General features: G+C 40.6%; 1 protein-coding gene across 2 annotated transcripts in view; it reads right to left on the reverse strand.

Annotated features, from left to right (window-relative positions):
- Window positions 1-19,396, reverse strand: part of EPHA6 (EPH receptor A6) — an 874,394-nt gene that overhangs the window by 531,230 nt on the left and 323,768 nt on the right. The gene's annotated exons all lie outside the window — the stretch shown is intronic.

The following is a 19,396-nucleotide window of genomic DNA, read 5'->3' on the forward strand; positions in this document are numbered from 1 at the left end:
CAACATGTTTTAATGAAATACACTTTGAATATCAGAGTTTAATGTCACATATTCCATACACAGAAAAGTCAACATATGTTAATATTAATGAATTAAATTATTCAAAATTAGTAACACAAAGGTGGCTTCACATTTTACTCAAGGTAGTGAATGTTTAAATGCATATCTGAAACATACATACACAACACAGCAGTGCTTATCAGTGTGGGGATGTCCGGAAACACACATACACAGAACAGCTGTGCTTATCAGGGTGCGGATGTCCATAACGAGCAGAAAAGGAAATCGTTTGTGGAGTCCTGAGAGATGGCCCTAACTCACACTGATTCACGCTGTTAAAAATGTATTTATGTTCCATTTCTTCCTCAGTCCTTCTGGACTCTCAAGGAGAAAGTCCCAGGGTGGTGCTTGGGTATCTTTAATACCTTTCTTAAGGGCTAAAAAAACCCTTTTAACAAAATGAGAGCTGGCCTTATATTCAGAGACCTTAGCAAGCAAGATCCAGATATTGTTTTGATAATTATATTGTTCTATTTTTAATCATTTTTATTTATTATGGCAAACAAGTGTTGACCCCGAGGAGAATATATCTGCCAAGAAGGGCTCCATATGGTTAATCAAGCCCAAATTTATAACCAGAGTCCAGCAGTCGTTGCTTACAGAGGCCTCTCATGCACACTGTGAAAAGCCACAGAGTAACCTGCTGAGCCTGCTGTCCTGTGCTCCAGCCTTCTGAGAGAGCTCCTAGGATAAAAATGCTGCCAATAAGATCGAGACTTTCCCCATTCAACCAGAGCTGTGCAGCTATATCCGCATTTGCATTTCACCAACCAATCAGAATGGCTCCATTCTGACCAATGAGGATACTGCTATAGATATTTGGACCAAGCAAACTATTGTATATTTGGAGGTCTCATTTGCATAGGAATGGACCAATCTGGGACAAGGTGTGGAAACTTCTACGTCAATCTCCCCTCTGTCTCTTGGAGGACACTTTCAGTTTCCATTGAAAACTGTGTTTCCCTGGCAGAAGCTGTAAAGTGGGGAGGAGCTGTCTGGCTGGGCACAGTGGAGCTGGGTTGTCTGAGCAGAGCTGTGTTGTGGGAGCTGTGTCCCTGCAGCCTCCTGGTGTGGGCTACCTCAAACCGCCTGTGCCAAGCTGTGCTGTTCCATCTCCATGCTGTTAAAAACCGAACTGTTGCCGAAACCGGTTTGGCTCAGTGGTAGAGCGTCAGTCTGCGGACTGAAAGGTCCCAGGTTCGATTCTGGTCAGGGGCATGTATGTTGGTTGCGGGCACATCCCCGATAGGGGGTGTGCAAGAGGCAGCTGGTCCATGTTTCTCTCTCATCGACGTTTCTAGCTCTCTATCTCTCTCCCTTCCTCTCTGTAAAAAATCAATGAAATATATTAAAAAAACAAACAAACAAACAAAAAAAACGAACTGTTTCACAATTGATTTGTTTTGATTGAATAAAGTCTCCCTGTTCACCAAACCTTAAGTCTGGGAGCTTGTTGATATTGAATTGGCAGTGAGGACTTTTTAGTCACATAACTTTGCTATTTATTATACTGAAATAAATGCACTTTAAAATTTTAAATTAGTTACAAAGTGAGTAGAGAAATATTAAATAAATAAGTTATATATGCTATATGCATATGGCAAAAAACATAAAAATGGAATGCAGATGACTAAGTTTTCACCAAAAACCATGAACATTAAAATGTAAATGAGTGAAGTTATATGATGAAAAGTGTTGTTGATTTTATCTTTGCTTAAATCCATGTTATTTTTAGAGTATATTTTTATAGGAATTGGAAAACCTAGAAAAAAGGTTCCTATGCTAGATGTACACCCAAAGGTCAAGAAATGTAAAAAGGCTTAGTTCTATTTGATCTTAGAGAAATCACTGCTGGTCACTTTCTAAATCAGGGTCCTCAAACTTTTTAAAGTGGGGGCCAGATCACGGTCCTTCAGAGAGCTGGAGGGCCGGACTATATGAACTACTAATTCCTACTGTAACACCTTGGCTGCGCTCACTGCCCAAAAAACCTGGCGGGCCGGATCAGACTCCTCTGCGGGCCGCATGTGGCCCGCGGGCCGCAGTTTGAAGACGCCTGAAACACTATCATACAAAATTAAAGTAATTTTCCAGTGACATATATTATGCTAATAAATGTTTTAACAAACTACTTATTTTATAACTCAACATATTTTCATAAAATGTTCTATTAAAAATATACAAAAATCCTAATTTAACAGTAATAAATATATGTTTCGGGCTTCTGCTTATATATTGAGGACAGAAAAAAATAACTGCCATTAATTTTTTGAAGTAAATTTGATTCCTACCTAAATAAGTCAAAATAAAATAACTATTTTGCTGTAGTACATACATTGATGAATATTTGTACAAGTCTAAATGAATGCAATTCTATTGATACTAGAAATATACTATGTACTAGGCATGGACACAAACACACGCACATTATAACTGTGTTACTTTTGATAGTTTATGTTTGCTTTTATAAAAGTACTTCTTGTAAATGATCGAAAAATTAAGGAGAAGTAGAATGATCAATTCTCTACGGTAAAATTACTATTAAATGATTGGTTAATCAATATCTATTAAGCTGTGACTGCTGGTATCATAAATAACAATAACGCAGTTTCTTCTGTAACTTGGTCATAAATTAATACTGTATGGCTAATCAATAAAAACACTATCATTAAAATATTGAGGCAGGAGGTTGCCCCTCCGGCTGAGGCCTTGGCAGCCCTGCAGCACAGGTGTCTCTGTGCCTGGCCGGGCCTACTCCACTGTGGATGCAGGTGGGGCAGCCTGTGCGGGCACAGCACCTTCACCTGGGACTCAGGGAGGGACACTGGTGTCAAAGGTGAGCTTCTCCTCAGCTGGGGGTTGGCTTCACTGGTCCAGGAGCCTTTGGCCCCTGACTCAGCCTGTCAGGTGACCCAGCTGCAGTCACTTAGTGGGAGCCAGCTGCACCTCACCTAAGCTCAGGCTTGGAAGGGGTAACAGATGGTGGTGTTGGGGTGGGGGAGAGTACAAGGGAGAGGGGTGTGGCAGGAACAGCACAGAACAAGAACAACAAAATAAACCGGAATATGTAAGATTAAATATAGCAAAGGCAGAGGTAAGGGGGATAGGAGTAAGGGAAGCTTTTTACAGAGTTTGGGAGCCGATTCTTTCTTCCCACCCTAGGCTGCTCCCTCTGGAACTGGCATGAAGGACGTAGAGTTCTACTGGCAGCTTTCTTTTTTTTCCTTGAACATTCAGAGATTTAAAAAAATAAATAAAGATACAAAAAGCAGTCGTTTCCCCTGGACAAAGAGCTTCTAACTGCTTGGTAATCATTTTAGGATTTCATGGGAATCTTGTCTTGGAAGGACCTTCATACTCAAAGTGCCTTTCCCAGGACCAGTAACATCAGCACCGCCTGTTCTAAAAGCATCCATGGGCTCTCCAGACCCACTGAATTAGACTCCCAGGAGGCTGCATGCACAGTGTATTTGAAAAGCTCTAGTCTGCAATACTGGTTCTTAATTCTGGCTGTGCATTAGAAACACCTGAAGTTATGGGTTGACAAAATTGTTTTTAAATAAAATAAAAACATATTTCTCTAAATATGTCAAAATGCATAGTACATAATATATAATTACCCCACTAACATTTTCATAAGAATTTCTAAATATAATCTTATAACAGTAGTTATAAGATAATGTATTTCCTAAGCTATTCAACAAATCCAGTTTACATATATTTCATTAGTAATATCATTATTTTCTACTTAATTATGTGGTTCAAAATAACTAAATATATTTCATAGTATACATTTGTAATACTTTGCCAAATAAAAATGTTGAACTTAACTATAAATTTAAATAATATAGTTAATCAATTATAATATTTACTAGAGGCCCAGTGGACGAATTTCATGCATGGTGGGGTCCTTAGGGCTGGCAGGTGATCAGGGCTGATCAGATTCCCCACTTCCCTGCCTCCCTGTCTCCTCCTTCCCTTGTCACCTTGCATGCCGCCACTGTGCGGTTCTCCAAATTCTTGCCTCCCCACCTTCTCCTTCCCTCACTGCCCATGTCCACTGCTACCCACCCATCCCAGCTTGGGGCCCACCTCAATCAGGTGATCAGGGAGGCCAACCGCCACAATGGCGGGCAGGCTGTGAGCAATTGGGGAGGCACAGGGGGAGGGACCCAGGAGGTTGGCTGCTGACCCTGAGGAGGAAGCTGACCCTCAGATCCCTGGAAAAGGGGTGTCTGCCGCCACCCACACCTGGTTCCCTGTCCCAGGGTTTGGGGCCTCTGGACTTGGGGCAGCTCCTGTGTTGAGTGTCTGCCTCCTGGTGGTCAGTGTGCATCATAGCGACTGGTCTTTCCAGTTGTTCCATCATAAAGGTTGCTTAGGCTTTAATATAAATAGATAAGCATATTGCACCAATCAATTTAGAGAGAATATACAAATTTAAAATGGGGGCTTGCATCTGTAAATTCCAATATTATTTGAGATATAAGTTAAATATTATAAAGATCATTTAAGAGACTTTATGAAAAAGAATTGCTAAAAATAAATTTATTAGGAATATGTATGCTATAGGATTGCAATTAAAGTTCAGAGGAGAAAAATACTGTATGATCTCACTTATATGTGGAATCCAAAACAACTAACCAACAATAAACACTAAACTCACAGAAAAAGAGATTAGATTTGTGGTTATCAGAGGAAGGATGGGATGAAGGAGTATTAGAAGAAGGAAGTCAAAAGGTACAAAATTCCAGATGTAAAATAAATAATTACTAGGAATATAATATACAACATGATGCATAATTAACACTGCATATGTGACATATAGAAAAGTTGTTGAAAGAGTAGATCCTGAGAATTTTAATAAAATATTATTTTTCCTTTTTTATTTTATTTATATAAGATGTTGGATGTTGCCCTAACCGGATGTTTGGCTCAATAGATAAGAGCGTCCACCTGTGGACTGAAAGGTCCCAGGTTCAATTCTGGTCAAGGGCATGTACCTTAGTTGTGGGCACATCCCCAGTAGGGCATATGCAGGAGGCGGCTGACTGATGTTTCTCTCTCATAGATATTTCTAACTCTATCCTACTACCTTCCTCTCTGTAAAAAAAAGCTATAATATATATATATATATATATATATATATATATATATATATATTTTTTTTTAAGATGTTGGATGTTAACTAACCTATTGTGCTAATCATTTCACAATACATGCAAATAAATCATCATACTCAACACCTTAAAACTTATATAGTAATGTGTGTGAATTATTTCCCAATAAAACTAGAAAAAATGAAAAACAAATTAAAATTTATTATTAAGTACAGATATAAAACCTATTAGACACAAAGGCAAAAGCTTTAAACATTTTGTTTTCTTTCTATTATCAGCCATTCAAATCACATCCATAAATACTGTTTAGCATATGATGTAGTCACTTATAACTTGATTTTGTGCAGCAAAACATTGCTATATTTTATTTTTTTTCTTTGTTAAATAAAAAAAATTAAATAATTTTTATCTGAGGAGTTTTCAGTTAATTTTTTATTTATTTTCTTTTGGAATCCTCTTAAAATGCTTAAGACATCTCCTAAAATACTTTGAAATATCTTAATGATATTAAAAGTGTTCTTGATAACAGCCTAACTGGTCTCTCAGCACCCATTTTTATGCACTTCAATATATTAGGTCTAGTAATAATTAATGTCGTTTTCTAATACTTTTTTTAAATCGAATTTATTTAAACAATACAACAAAATTTAATCAACAATATAGTTGCCGTTGTTTTCTACTACTTGTGCCCAACGCTCAGCAAGCATTTTAATCCCTCTGTTGTAAAATTCTTGTGATTTTGATGCAAAAAATTCAGTCAATGCATTTTTGAGGCATTCTTCATTATTAAATTTTTTTCCAAGAAGAAAGTTTTGCAAAGAACGAAACAAATGGTAATTGGAAGGGGCAATATCAGGAGAATATGCAGGTTGAGGGAGAACTTCCCATTCCAACTGGCGCAGTTTTTCAGCAGTGATTCTTGCAGTATGTGGTCGTGTGTTATCGTGGTGAAGAATTACGCCCTTCCGATTAATCAGCGCGGGTTCTTTTTCTCTTAAAGCTTGGGCTAACCTTTCCAATTGGGCACTATACACTGCACTTGTAATGGTTTGGTTAGATGGTAAAAGTTCATAATGAAGAATTCCTTTAAAATTCCACCAAACACACAACATCACTTTTTTCGCATGCTAGTCAGGTTTTGGCGTGGGCTGTGGAGCCTCATTTTCGTCCAACCATTGAGGCCACCTTTTCAAATTAACATACAGCACCCATTGTTCATCTCTGGTAACAATTTGCTCTAAAAACGGCAAACGGTTTTGAAGAGAGAGGAGCGAACTGCAAATTGTGACTCTTTGATTACGGTTGTTGTCAGTCAACTCATGAGGAACCCATTTTCCAAACTTTTGGACTTTGCCAAGTGCACGCAATTGATTGGAAATTGTTTTTTGTGAACAATTTAAAGTTGTCGCAAGCTCTTGTTGGGTAATTTGAGGACTTTGCACCAAAAGAGCTTGAAGAGCTTCTTGATCAAAATTGGACACACGGCCTCGACCACTCTTGTCATCTAATGAAAAATTTCCCTCGCCAAATTTCTCAAAGCAACGCTGGCATTTTCTGGCGCTAACTGCATCTTGACCAAGAGCACTACAGATGTTTTTTGCAGCCTCACTTGCTTTTCTTCCTAATTGGAACTCGTAAAGCATGCAGTGCCGAATATGCTCTTCATCCACCATCTTCTTAGCCTTAGTTTTGCAACAAAAACCAAACCAAACACAAACTTTTTCAAGCAAAACTTGTTAACTGCACTTCACACGTTCTGTAGATACTACGTGTTTGAAGGTTATGTCAATACAAGTGAACACCAAGCAAGATTTTAAACAAATGTTTAAAAACGACATTAATTATTACTAGACCCGATATCTGGGGACAGAGTTATCTTCTAAACCTGCTCTCTCCAATAGTAATATAAAGTGAGCCAAATAAACTATTTTCATTGTAGTAACCACAATAAAAACTAAAAAGAAATGGGTGAAATTAATTTAAATAATATATTTTAACTCAATATACCCCAACTATTGTCATTTTAATATATAAATAAGCTTTTGAAATATTTTACACTTGAGGGTTTTTTTTAATTTTTTTGTACTAAGTATTTGAAATCCCTTAAATATTTTATATTAATGGCTTATTCCAATTCCAACTAGTCACATTTAAAGTGTCCAGTAACCTCATGTGGTTACCATACTGGATAGTACAATATTTGAACACGTAACTTTGCTCATTACATTCTCCTGTTTAAAAAACTGTAATGATTTCACACCACCTTTAGAGTTAAAATTTAAAATATTTACCTTGCATTACAAATTTACCCATGGTTTCGCCCTACCTGTAGTTCCAGCCACATTTCCATGAAGCTGTCCCTAATACAACACCCTCAGACAATTAAGATTTTGCCTGTCTACAGTCTATTCTCAACCCCAAAGTCTGTGACATCCTTAGAACATACTTATCAGATCATAATATCAGTGGGCTCTGAGCTTTCTAATCTTCCTAATGTCTTCCTAATCTTCTTGAGTAAATCCCATTACCCTATTAAATGCCTGCCAGGCATTGCGCAATTTTATTCCCACCCATTTCCTTTGACCCTGCTTCTTTCCTCTCCCACCTCTTTCTCTATCTCCTCCTTACTTCTCTGTTTCTGGATATGTAAGTTTATTGCCAAAAAACAAACCAGCAGGACAAGAATATTTTTCTAATACCTGTCAATACTAAAAAATTATCAATGCCAAAAAGCTAAAGATAATCTATTCAGTGGTTAAAATAATTTTCTTCTTAAAAAAATCTATTCAGATATAGAATTTCAAGTCAAATCTTAATTTTCTATAATAACTTTTTAATATATCTTTATTTATATATCCAAAACATTATGTTTATTTAAATAAGATCATTATGTGTATTATCTATTTATATGGATATTTATTTTGAAATGCCATTTAGACATTTGACTTATTTGCACTTATTCTTTCTCCTTTCCTCTTCAAATATCACTTTCCTAAAATGTCAACACATTGCTGCATAGATCATGTATGTATGATCAGAAGAATTTATTATTAATAATTCTAAAACACAGATAATATAAATTTTCTACTGTTTTTCTTAATTACCAAGTATATCTTTGTAATATATATATAGTATTTCTATCAACAATCTCCCAGCTAAGAGAAATACTTTCTAAACTATGCTGAAGTAAACATTTTTGTGATGATGTTTATGTTTTAGTTCCCAGACTAGGAGCTCTGGGTCAGGGTATGTTTATTATTTGTTTTAATACATACACGTTTCATTCCTAAACATTTAGAAAAACTCACAATATAAGAAAGCACCTTAACCCTTCATGCCACCAATTCCTATAACTGTTATTCCTTTTTAAACATTTTAATAATATATGAAGTTAAATACCATTATTACTTAAATTGAAGTTGCTTGATTGTGACTAATGTTGCATATTTTTTCATATTTTTATTGGCCATATTGTTATACTTGTGTATAAACTGCCTTTTATTTATCCTTTCATCTTTTTCTATTGATTGCTTGTTTTTCTATTAATTTATAATAGTTGTTTATTAGCAATATTAATATTGTATTTGTCATTTTTTATTATACATATTTTTCTAAAAGTTTCATATTGACTTTGTTCATAAAAATGTAAAGAAAACAACCTGGCGGAGGATCCAAGATGGCTGCTCGGGTAGACACCTAACCGCAGCAGCTCACAACAATTTCAATGGAATACAACTAAAATGTAGAGTGGACATTGCCCAGACCTACAGGTGGTCGACTAACTGAAAACTCTACAATAGGAAGGTGGGAGAAAGCCAGAGGGAAAGTCAGAGGAGCTGAAAAAAGAGCCTAAGGTACGGAGACATGCTGCGCGCTCGCATGTTCGCGCGCACCGAGAGGTCGCAGCCGGAGAGGAGGAGAGGGCTGGGTGCTGCCTGGCGTTCCCTAGCAGGAAGGAAATGAAACCCCCAGCCTGGGCTGAACCCCCGAACTGGCAGCGCTGAGCCCCATTATGGGCCAGATTCTGGGGACCCAGGCTCTGGCAGGGGGAGAAGGGGCTGGGAGGCTGAATCCCAGGGGAAAAACGAAAGGCGGGGGGCCCCGGAGTCGCGCGCTTTGTGCGCAGAGGACTGAATGTAGACTCTGATGCTGGATTACCCTAGCCGGAAGGAACAAAGCCTCCGGCGGCGCTGAGCCTCAGAACGGAGCGCCCCGAACTCCCAGTCTGGGCCAGTCCCTGGGGACCCAGGCCCGGGCACGGGGAGATGGGGCTGTGAGGCAAAATCCCGGGGACGGCGCGAAAGGCAGGGTCCCCCGGAGTCGCGCGCTTTGTGCGCAGAGGACTGAATGTTGACTCTGATGCTGGATTACCCTAGCCAGAAGAAACAAAGCCTCCGGCGGCGCTGAGCCTCAGACCGGACCGCCCCGAACTCCCGGTCTGGGCCAGTCCCTGGGGTCCCAGGCTGGGCAGGGGGAGACGGGGCTGTGAGGTGGAGTCCTGGGAGCGCGGCGAAAGGCCGAGCCCCCGGAGTCGCGCACACTGCGCGCAGAGGACAGTCTGTTGACTCTGATCCTGGACTCCCCTAGCGGGAGAGAGAAAGAAAGCTCCAGACTGGAGGATCGTGACGAGGAGCAGGAGCCCCCGCTGGACACCTGCCAGCCGGGTGCCAGCAAGGAGCCGGGCGACGGGGCCTCCAGGGGGGGGGGTGCCCCTGAGCCCTCGACCGCTGAGCGCAGGCAACAGAGCCAAGGACCGGGGATGCTTCCTGGGCGGCGCCAACCCCAGCGACAGGCTGAAGCAGCGCAGGAGCCCGCGGAGAACAAAGGGGTGCCACAGGCCAACCTGCTGAGATTCCAGGACGGGAAGGAAGAAACAATAGAAGTTCTCAATGTGAAGAAATCAAGTGAGAGCAAATGATAGTAAAATTACTTAAGAAAGAATGCAAAGAATATCTTGAAAAATCAAAGACTAAGTCAGAACTCAACTCACCAGCCAACATTGCAACATAAATGCGTTTAAAAAAAAAAAAGAAAGTAAGAAAGAAAGAAAAAGGGACAGAATGTTGGAACAGTGGTGACCAGGCCTAGAGTGGCCAGGCACAAGGCAGTGGCAGCCGGACCCGGAGCAGCAGCGGCCAGAACCAGAGCATCAACGGCCAGCACTGGAGCAGCCAGACCTGGGGCAGTGGCGGCCAAGCCCAGGGTGGCCAGTCCAGGAACACCCAGACCCGGAGTGGCCGGGCCTGAAGAAGCCAGGCCCAGAGCAGCCGGGTTGGGAGCAGCCAGGCCCAGAACAGCAGAAGCCAAGCCCAAAGCATCCAGCCCAGGTGCGGCCAGGCTCGGAGCAGCCGGGCCTGGGGCAACTGGGTCCAGAGCATCCGGGTCTGGTGCGGCCAGGCCCGGAGCAGTGGCTGCCAGGCTGGGAGCGGCCAGGCCCGGAGCAGCCGGGTCTGGTGCGGCCAGGCCCGGAGCAGTGGCTGCCAGGCTGGGAGCGGCCAGGCCCGGAGTGGCCGGGCCCGGAGCAACCGGGCCCAGAGCAGCCGGGTCGGGTGTGGCCAGGCCTGTAGCAGTAACAGCCAAGTCCAGAGCAACTAGGTGGGGAGTGGCAGTGACCAGACCCGGAGCAGCGACTGCCAGGCTGGGAGCGGCCAGGCCCGGAGCAGCCGGGTTTGGTGCGGCCAGGCCCGGAGCAGTGGCTGCCAGGCTGGGAGTGGCCAGGCTCGGAGCAGCGGCTGCCAGGCTGGGAGCGGCCAGGCCCGGAGCAGCCGGGTCTGGTGCGGCCAGGCCAGGAGCAGCGGCTGACAGGCTGGGAGCAGCCAGGCCCGGAGTGGCCGGGCCCGGAGCAACCGGGCCCAGAGCAGCCGGGTCTGGTGTGGCCAGGTCTGTAGCAGCAACAGCCAAGTCCAGAGCAACTAGGTCGGGAGTGGCAGTGACCAGACCCGGAGCAGCAACTGCCAGGCTGGGAGCGGCCAGGCCCGGAGCAGCCGGGTCTGGTGCGGCCAGGCCCAGAGCAGCGGCTGCCAGGCTGGGAGCGGCCAGGCCCGGAGCAGCTGGGTCTGGTGCGGCCAGGCCAGGAGCAGCGGCTGCCAGGCTGGGAGCGGCCAGGCCCGGAGTGGCCGGGCCCGGAGCAACCGGGCCCAGAGCAGCTGGGTCGGGTGTGGCCAGGTCTGTAGCAGCAACAGCCAAGTCCAGAGCAACTAGGTGGGGAGTGGCAGTGACCAGACCCAGAGCAGCAACTGCCAGGCTGGGAGCGGCCAGGCCTGGAACAGCCGGGTCTGGTGTGGCCAGGCCCAGAGCAGTGGCTGCCAGACTGGGAGCAGCCAGGCTTGGAGCAGCGGCTGCCAGGCTGGGAGCGGCCAGGCCCGGAGCAGCCGGGTCCGGTGCGGCCAGGCCCGGAGAAGCGGCTGTCAGGCTGGGAGCAGCCAGGCCCGGAGCGGCCGGGCCCGGAGCAATTGGGCCCAGAGCAGCCGAGTCGGGTGTGGCCAGGCCTGTAGCAGCAACAGCCAAGTCCAGAGCAACTGGGTCAGGAGCGGCAGTGACCAGACACGGAGCAGCTGGTTGTGGAACAAACCAGAGCAACAGAGGCCAGGCCCGGAGCAGCCTGGCCCAAAACAGCTCGCTCCTCACCTGCCCCTGCCCCACGGCTGCCTCTCAGACATGGCTGGAAACTTTTGCGGGAACTTGAGGGTCTGCTGAATCAAGTGATGAAGGCTTAGATCTGGATGTGTTGAGTTAGTATAGTCCTGGGGTGTTGATCTGTGAGTGCCTTGGGTGGGGCCTGGATGAGGCTGGTTGTCCTATTAGGAAATGTCTTTTGTGTGAAGTGTATCATTGGGCATGTGGAGGTATTATTGATATGAGAAAATGCTAAGTAACAGATTTGCTATCTGAAAAGGGATTTACTATCGGGGAAAGGGAGGGAGGAAGAGACTGAACATAAACTGTGCACCAATGGATGAGGATGAGGGGGCAGAGGGTGGGGTGGGAACCTGGTGGAGGGGGGAAGAAACGAGGAACCTGTGTAATAATATGAACAATAAAGATTGATTTAAAAAAAAAAAAAAAAAAAAAAAAGAAAACAACCTTATTCATAATATAACCTAATTAAAATCAATAAAGTAATTAGAGATACACTTACCAAGGAAGTGAAAGATCAATACAATAAAAGCTATAAGATTCTAATGAAAAAATCAAAGAGATCACAAACAAATGGAAGATATCCTGTGTTCATGGACTTAAATAATGAATATTGTTAAAATGTCCATATCACCCAAAGCAAACTATAGATTCAATTCTATCCCTAGCAAAATTTCAATGCCTTTTTTTTTTTTTTTTTACAAAAATAGAAAGAAATATCCTAAAATTTGTACGGAAACACACACACACACACACACACAAAAACAACAACAACAAAAAAAACACACACACAAAACAAACGCTCACAAACAAACAAAAAAACCCCAACCAACAACAAAATAACCAAAGGAATAATCACAAAGAACAAAATGGGAAGCATCACACTTCTTGATTTCAAGCTATACTACAAAGTTATAGTAAATAAAACAATATGGTGATAGTATAAAAGTTAGACATGTAGTCTGCTGGAACAGAATAGAGAACCCAGAAATAAACTCCTACATAAATAGTCAACTAACATTTGACAAGGGAGACAAGAATATACAATGGGGAAAAGATAGTGTCTTTAATAAATATAATATATTGGGAAACTTGGGTAACCACATACAGAAAAATGAAATTGAACCCCCTGTCTTACTCCACTTACAAAAATTAACTCGAAATGCAGAGGATCTCTGCAGGGGTTCACCTGAGTTTTGAGAATGAAATATAAGACCTAAAACTAAAACCCCTAAAAGAAAAGATGAGAGAAAAGCTCCTTGACATTCATCTTAGCAATACTTTTTTAAAAATATGACAACAAAAACACAAGCAACAAGAGCAAAAAAAGAGAAGTGGGACAACATCAAATTAAAAAGCTTCTGCTCAGCAAAAGAAACAACCAAAAAGAAAGCAAAAGCAACCAACGAAAAGGCATAAAATTCTTGCAAACCATATGTATAATGAAGGGTTAATGTATTACTAAAATACATACTACTAAAGAACTCATACAACTCAATAACAACAACAGCAGCAACAAAACCTCAAACATTTCCCCCTGGTGCCAAGCACGTTTATGTGTTTGGGGTTGGGAGTGTGAGGGGGTGAAGGTGGGGGTAGAGGCTGAGGGACAGACCACAAAGGCATCTGGAGGCCAGTGCTGGACCTCAGAGCTTTAAAGCCCCAAACTCACCTGGCTGAGCCACTAGCCTGAGACCTGAGAGGGGCGCCAAGATCAGGGAATTCACCTGTTTGGATCCTTGGCCTATTCCACACTCCCCTCCTCACCCCCATTAAATCCAGAACACAGCACATGCTAATCAAGACGCAAAACCTCAAACAATTTAATTTTAAAATGGGCATAGGAAATGACTAAACATTTCTCTAAAAAAAATTACACAAACGGCCAACACATACATAAAAAGATGGTCACCATCACTCGTCATCAGGGAAATGTAAATCAAAACCATATCACTAAACACCTGTAATTTTGGCTCTCATCGAGAAAACAAGAGATTAACGGTTTTTGGTGAGGATGTAAGGAAAATGTAACCCCTGTGCACTGTGGCTGGGAATGTGAATTGGTGCAGGAATTATAAAACAATAACAACAACAAAACAAACGGGATAGAGGTTCCTCAGAAAATTAAAAATAGAACTACCATATGATCCAGCAATCCCATGCCTGGTTTTGTAGCCAAAGGAAATGAAAACAGTATATCAAAAAGATATTTGAACTCCTATGTTTATTCACAGTAGCCAAGAACAACGAAAGTATCCATCAACAGAAGAATGGATAAAGAAGGTCTAAAGTGATTCTGTTTTAGTTTCCATAATCCTATAGCTTTGTTAAGTAAATCCACACATCCTGCACTACTGCAATCATCTCAGGTACGCCTGCCTCCCCAGCCATTGTATGGGTATACGATAGCTTTTCCTTTGACTATTGGTCTGCAAAGCCTTAAATATATGCTATCTTATCTGGCCCTTTATAGAAAACGTTTGCTAACACCTTGTCTCTAGAATAAAGACCAAACTCAGTTCAGTATTTAAATTCCTTCAGAATGGAGGTCACACCTATTTTTCCAAACTTACTACATTCTATTGAAGAAATTTTAGACTTCTTCCCACTTCCCACATAAACAATGCTTTTTTTTTTTTTAACAGTTTGAGATGGAATTGGCATGCAAAAAATTGGACATAGTGTACAATTTGATAAATTTTGACATATGCATATAATTGTAAAATCTTTACCACAATTAAGACAGTGAACATTATCTATTAACCATAAAAGTTTTCTTTATTTTTACCTCTTTATTTTTACTTATATTAAGTTTTATATTTTAAATATGTTTCCTATATGTAGTACTTACCTAGGTCTTGTCTTTTTTAAGTCTAAACTGATAATCTCTGCCTTTAAATTTACATGTTTAGACTATTTACATTTGATATGATTACTGTATGGTTAGATTTAAGTCCATCTTGATATTTGTTTTCCATTTTTCCCATCTGTTCTTTTGTTCTATTTTCTTTTTCTGCCTTCTTTCAAAGAACTGTGTGCTTTTAATGACCTCACTTTATTTCCTTTGTTAGTTTATCTGCTTATTAGCAAAACTCCGTGAACACTCAGGAATCTCTACGGCTCTCAAGAGTTTTGTTTCAGAGGAGCACTCTACTCGTTCATATTCTACCTTGTGAAACCTAGCTGTCCTACAGGGACTCTGTGTTCTCAATCCAGAAAGGTAGTCCTACTGGACCTTCTCCTGCAGCATGACTTGGAACCTCTCAAAGCATCAAATTAGGACAACTATAGGACTTCCTCCTTTATTTACCATCTCTCTATGATCTCTGTGCTTCATTATTTTGTTTTGTGTCTTAAAAGTTGCTTTTCATATATTTTGCATGGATTTCTTTATTTCCGTGATGAAGATTTGTACAATAGGCCTTCCTTACCCTTGATGCCTGCACCAGTTTTCCTCCAGCACCCAAGACCCAGGCTGCAGCGGAGTCAAGTCTTTAGCCTTCAGACTTGGCTCCGGCTGCAGCAGAGCCTTCAGTCTTCAGTCTTCGCTCAGGCAGAGCCTTCAGTCTTCGCTCTGTGCCTGCATATGCAAATTAACCAGTCATTTGATTGGGTTAATTTGTATACTCACTCATGATTTTTCTGGTGGGCATTGCAGTGGTACGGGAAATTTGCATCTTTCTCTTTTATTAGTGTAGAATAGTGGCCTGGTGCACAAAATTTGTACATGGGAGGGGGTGTCCTCAGCCGGCCTGCACCCTCTCCAATCTGGGACCCCCTCGAGGAATGTGCCACTGCTGGTTTAGGCCAGATCCCCAAACCAGCAGTCAGATATCCCTCTTACAATCCAGGACTGCTGACTTCTAACCGCTTGCCTGCCTGCCTACCTGTCTGCTTGCTCCTAACCACTTCTGCCTGCCAGGCTGATCTTCCCCTAACTGCTCCCCAGCCAGCCTGATTGATGCCTATTTGTTCCCCAGCCAACCTGATAGCTCCTAATTGCCCTCCACTGCTGGCCTGATTGTCCCCAAGATTTTTATTAGTATAGATTGTCTTCATATTTCATTCCCTTCTACTAGTATAATGTACAACTCCTATCTACTCTACCTGGTTTCTTAGAGACAAACTTTAAAAACTTATTTCAAAGTACAATGCAACACTATTACCATTTATCAGAATTCTAAAGTGAAAAAGACACACAAAACTATCAATAACTTTGGTGAGGACATGGGGCAAAACCTACTCTTATACATTGCTGGAGAAGTTTAAATTGGTACTGTCACTTGGAGAACTATTTGGTAGTATCTACTATAGATGAACATAGACCTACTTTTGACATAGCAATTCTACCCCTTGGCATAGACAAAACAGAATAGCAGGAAGTGAAAGCAGTTTCTCTCCCGGAAGATAATCATCCCAGGTACCATGGCTAAGTGAGTTATCACTCCTCCATTTAATTTTCATTTTCCACAATTCTGTTGACATGTTGACCTTTATCATCTGATATACTTTCTTCTCCCTTTACCCTTTGTTTTGCTTGTCTTTGTTAGCATAAACCTTATATTTCCCTTCACTTCTTTTGGCAAAGTGTTCTGCAGTAATGAAAGTAAATTAATATATTTAATTAACTACATTCACCAAAAAATTTATACTTTCCTAAATTTCTAATCATATAATTGGAGTGAGTATATTCAGTGGAAAAAAAATCAAATTACAAATAAGTCATTAGTTATAAAGTATTTGTGAAATGATTTCTTGATTTTCTGTTGCCATGTACCAAGTAATAAAATAAAAAAAATAAATACAATGTAATTTGTTAAAAGTGAATCTATAAAATACAAAATATATAAGTATTCTTGTAAAATTACATATTAAATAATTTAAATTGAAATGGTTTCCTATTTTAAACTATGATTGCTTAAATAACAATAAAATATCTATTGTAAAAGTAATTTTTATAGAAAAGCATGTATTGAAGGCATATGCAATATGAGTATAACTATGAAATACTACTAATACTAATTAAATACATACTTTTCAATAGAATTTCCTGTATAGATGTTTGAAATTTCATTATCTCCAGATAATGAGTATTGAAATTTCATTATTGCCAGATAATGAGTATTGACTGAAATACAGTTGGAAAGTGTACACACACACACACACACACACACACACTTATGTTTCTAAAACAAAATCAAGAAATGTATGACCCATTATACCTATTACACACAAACCTTATTTTAAAAATTGAATGTATAGGCTATACATTGCTAGCAATATTTTTTAGTTTTATTTTTATTATCAGAAAACTTTAAGACAAAGACTATGAGAAATCCTAGTTGGCACATCACGCTGTTCTCACCATTTGATGAAATGATCAAATCATTCATGATGAAATGTTCAAACTATTCTCATTATATGATGAAATATTGAACTGTGTCTTGTGTGACAAGAACTGATCTATAATAATAAAAGTGTAATATGCAAATCAACTGAATGACTGAACAGTGGAATCACTATCCAGATGAAGCTGGGGCTATGAGAGCCAAGGTACCTGGGCTTGCAAAGGCCTATTCTTCACGAATTTCGTGCATCGGGCCTCTAGTATTAATATAATTGACTGCCTTTCTTTGACTGACTATCATTGATGTTCAATAGTCTGTAGGTTTAGAAAACTTGAATGACTTCTCAGTAAAATATGTGATCTAAACCATTTCTCAAAACATTAGAATTTACAAAATGTAAGAAACTAGACTAGGGAGTATAATTATTGTTTTCCTAGATACTGTACTGCAGTTATAAAAACTAAATTGTGCTGTCATGTAACTAGAGAAGGCAGGAAAGATTAGAGAATTGAACAATAAAAAGAAAAAAAAAACATTAAAACCAAAGGGTAAGCAAACATAAATATTTTGTTCCCTACTAATAAACCAATCTTCCTTTAGGGGAGGAGAGGGGATACTTTAATGGCCTCATGAGATACTATATAAAAGTGTTCTACTGCATGCAGCCTCCTGGTGATGGATGTGACAGCACGAGGGCATCATAGTGTGATGGCATCAGGGTGTGATGGCTATTTGCATATTAGCTCTTTATTATATAAGATTCATATTTGATATTTTTAACTCTTATATTCTCTCACAGAAACCAAATAAAAACCAAATTTAAAAAATAATGGATTAGGTTTGCCTTGTGACAGAAAAAAGTCTTTCTACATCTTTCAACTCAGTGAAAGAAAAGTTCTTGTTTAAGATAAGTGAATGTAATTTTGTGGTTAGCATAATTTAATTGCAGTAAGTCCAAAATTTATGACAGTCACATACATATAACACCCAACTTTTATGTGTACTTTTGAGAAAATATGTTTGGGAAACAGTTCTATAACATATCCTACAAGTAATTCTCCCCTTCTCCTCTCATCCTTTGGGAAAAATAAAATCTTTGAAATCACTCTAATCAACTCATCTTTTTGTTTGTTTGTTTGTTTGTTTGTTTTTTGTTAATCCTTATCCGAGGATATTTTCCCAGTTGACGTTTAAAGAAAGTAGAAGGGTGGGGGAGAGACTCAGAGAGAGTAACATCAGTGTGAAAGAGATACATTGATTGGTTGCCTTCACAAGCACCCCGACCAGGACCATGCCAGGGATAGAGCCTGCAACTGAGGTATGTGCCCTTGATTGGAACCAAACCCACACCCTCATTCTGCAGGCTGACATTCTATCCACTGAGCCAAACTTGTTAGAGTTCATTAAAAAAAAAAAATGTTGAGAGTATTACAGATGTCCTCCATTCCTCACACACCCCCCCCCCCCTCCTGCGTGCACACACACTTTGTCCCCCTCTACCCAGGCCCTGCCCTATCTCAGGCATTCCCCACATTATTATCTATGTCCATGGGCTATGCATATATGTTCTTTGGTTGATCTTTTCCAGTCCCCTCATACCTTTTAATCAAATAATCTTAAAGATTAGTAGGGAAAACTTGCCGGTTGTAAATGAATCCACTTGAAATCTATTCTAGCATGGATTAACTCAACAAACATATATTATACTAGTGGTCTGGTGCACAAATTTGTGAACATTAAAAGGAAATTAATTAGAAGAAATATTTTAACATCTCTATTCTCCCTTTCTTTATAATAAAAGTGTCAACCAAATTCACTATCAACAATAACAGATGGAAACACATGTGATTGTTTTATATGTATTACACATGTGCGAGTCAACTTACCCTTTTATATATAGAGAATAATGTGTTTAATTAGACCTGCTTTCTGATTTAGCTAAACTTTTTCCAGCCCAGTGAAGCACCCCAACTTTTCAAGTAATTGTTAGCAACACAGCAGTAAGTATCAACACGAAGCAGATTATTATTATAGATCACGCAGGGAGAACAAAGGGTAAAATATTTAACTGCAGCAGTGTTTGACTATATTCTGCACAGTGAGGAAACCTGAAGTCATTTTCAAGGCCCACCATTTCTTACTTCTTTTCAGTCGGGTCAGGTTTCTAAGCTTTCTAAATGTTTATTTTTCCGGTTAATAAAAAGAAAATAGGATTCCACTGAGTCTCCTATC

This window comes from Pipistrellus kuhlii, unplaced genomic scaffold (assembly GCF_014108245.1).
Source record: "Pipistrellus kuhlii isolate mPipKuh1 unplaced genomic scaffold, mPipKuh1.p scaffold_m20_p_2, whole genome shotgun sequence".
In the NCBI taxonomy this organism is placed as follows: Eukaryota; Metazoa; Chordata; class Mammalia; order Chiroptera; family Vespertilionidae; genus Pipistrellus; species Pipistrellus kuhlii.